We start from the raw sequence: 3,245 nt of genomic DNA, 5'->3' as shown, positions 1-3,245 counted from the left end.
TTAATAACAAAATCAAAGAAACACATCAACAATAATATAATAATAGAAGGGGACTTTAACACTCCCCTCACTGAAATGGATAGATCATCCAAGCAAAAGATCAACAAGGAAATAAAGGCCTTAAATGACAAACTGGAACAGATGGACATCACAGATATATTCAGAACATTACATCCCAAAGCAGCAGAATACACATTCTTCTCCAGTGCACATGGAATATTCTCCAGAATAGATCACATCCTGGGTCATAAATCAGGTCTCAACTGATACCAAAAGACTGGGATCATTTCCTGCATATTTTCAGAACACAATGCTCTGAAGCTAGAACTCAATCTCAAGAGGAAATTTGGAAAGAACCCAAATACATGGAGACGAAAGAGCATCCATTAAAGAATGAATGGGTCAACCAGGAAATTAAAGAAGAATTGAAAAAATCCATGGAAACAAATGATAATGAAAACACAACACTTCGAAATCTGTGGAACACAGCAAAGGCAGTCCTGAGAGGAAAATATATAGCAGTACAAGCCTTTCCCAAGAAACAAGAAAGGTCTCAAATACACAACCAACCCATACACCTAAAGAAGCTGGAGAAAGAACAACAAAGAAAGCCTAAACCCAACAAGAGAAGAGAAATAATAAATATCAGAGCATAAGTCAATGAAATAGAAATAAACACACAAACAAACAAACAAACAAAACACAATACAACAAAACAATGAAACTAGGACTTGGTTCCTTGAAAAAATTAATAAGATTGGGGCACCTGGGTGGCTCAGTGGGTTAAAGCCTCTGCCTTCAGCTCAGGTCATGATCCCAGGGTCCTGGGATTGAACTCCCCATTGGGCTCTCTGCTCAGCAGGGAGCCTGCTTTCCCTTCCTCTCTCTCTGCCTGCCTCTCTGGCTACTTGTGATCTCTGTCTGTCAAATAAATAAATAAAAGCTTTTAAAAAAAGAATAAGATTGATAAACTCCTGGCCAGATTTATCAAAAAGAAAAGAGAAAGAGCGCAAATAAATTAAATCATGAATGAAAGAGGAGAGATCACAACCAACACCAAAGCAATACAAACAATTATAAGAACATATTATGAGGAAATATGCACCAGCAAATTTGACAATCTGGAAGAAATGGATGCATTCCTAGAGACATATAAACTACCACAACTGAACCAGGAAGAAATAGAAAACCTGAGCAGACCTATAATCAATAAGGAGATTGAAGAAGTCACCAAAAATCTCCCAACAAAGAAGAGCCCAGAGCTAGATGGCTTCCTAGTGGAATTCTACCAAACATTTAAAGAAGAATTAATTCCTATTCTCCTGAAACTGTTCCAAAAAAATAGAAATGGAAGGCAAACTTCCAAACTCATTTTATGAGGCCAGGATTACCGTGATCCCAAAACCAGACAAAGATCCCATCAAAAAAGAGAACTACAGACCAATATCCTTGATGAACACAGATGCGAAAATTCTCACCAAAATACTAGCCAATAGGATCCAACAGTATATTAAAAGGATTATTCACCATGACCAAGTGGGATTTATTCCAGGGCTGCAAGGTTGGTTAGACATCCACAAATCAATCAATGTGATACAGTACATTAATAAAAGAAAGAACAATAACCATATGATACTCTCAATAGATGCTGTAAAGCATTTGACAAAGTAAAGCATCCTTTCCTGATCAAATTTCTTCAAAGTGTAGGGATAGAGGGCACATACCTCAATATCATCAAAGCCATCTACGAAAAATACACCATGAATATCGTTCTCAATGTAGAAAAACTGAGAGCTTTTCCGCTAAGGTCAGGAACACGGCAGGGATGTCCATTATCATCACTGCTATTCAACATAGTACTAGAAGTCCTAGCCTTAGCAATCAGGCAACAAAAAGAAATTAAAGGCATCCAAATCCAAAGAAGAAGTTGACTATCACTCTTCGCAGATGATATGATACTATATGTGGAAAACCCAAAAGGCTCCACTCCAAATCTGCTAGAACTTGTACAAGAATTCAGTTAAGTGTCAGGATATAAAATCAATGTGCAGAAATCAGTTGCATGTCTTTACATCAACAACAGGACAGAAGAAAAAAATTAAGGAGTCAATCTCAATTACAGTTGCACCCAAAACCATAAGATACCTAGGAATAAACCTCACCAAAGAGGCAAGGAATCTATACTCAGAAAACTATAAAGTACTCATGAAAGAAATTGAGACAAAAAAATGGAAAAATGTCCCATGCTCATGGATTGGAAAAACAAATATTGTGAAAATGCTATGCTACCTAAAGCGATCTACACGTATAATGCAATCCCTATCAAAATCCCATCCATTTTGTTCAAAGAAATGGAACAAATAATACTAAAATTTATATGGAACCAGAAAAGACCTCGAATAGCCAGAGGGATATTGAAAAAGAAAACCAAAGTTGGTGGCATCACAATTCCAGACTTCAGTCTCTATTACAAAGCTGTCATCACCAAGACAGTAAGATACTGGTACAAAAACAGACACATAGATCAATGGAACCTAATAGAGAGCCCAGAAATAGACCCTCAACTCTATGGTCAACTAATCTTCAACAAAGCAGGAAAGAATGTCCAGTGGATAAAAGACAGTCTCTTCAACAACTGCTGTTGGGAAAATTGGACAGCCCCATGCAGAAAAATGAAATTGGACCATTTCCTTACACCACACACGAAAATAGACTCAAAATGGATCAAGGACCTCAATGTGAGAAAGGAATCCATCAAAATCTTTGAGGAGAACACAGGCAGCAACCTCTTTGACCTCAGCCACAGCAACTTCTTCCTAGGAGCATTGCCAAAGGCAAGGGAAGCAAGGGCAAAAATGAACTATTGGGACTTCATCAATATCAAAAGCTTTTGCACAGCAAAGGAATCAGTTGACAAAACAAAAAGACAACTGACAGAATGAGAGAAGATATTTGCAGATATCTTCTGCAAATTTAAAAATATCAGACAAGAGGCTAGTATCCAAAATCTAGAAAGGGCTCAGCAAACTCAACACCCAAAGAACAAATAATCCAATCAAGAAATGGGCAGAGGACATGAACAGACATTTCTGTAAAGAAGACATCCAGATGGGTAATAGACACATGAAAGGGTGCTCCACATAACTCAGCATCAGGGAAATACAAATCAAAACCACAATGAGATATCACCTCACACCAGTCAGAATGGCTAAAATTAACAAGTCAGGAAATGACAGATGCTGGCG

The sequence above is a fragment of the Enhydra lutris genome, unplaced genomic scaffold, assembly GCF_002288905.1.
Source record: "Enhydra lutris kenyoni isolate GAN:26980312 unplaced genomic scaffold, ASM228890v2 scaffoldscaffold47, whole genome shotgun sequence".
In the NCBI taxonomy this organism is placed as follows: Eukaryota; Metazoa; Chordata; class Mammalia; order Carnivora; family Mustelidae; genus Enhydra; species Enhydra lutris.
The sequence above is the reverse complement of the archived record's forward strand: the minus strand, read 5'-3'. Positions refer to the sequence as shown.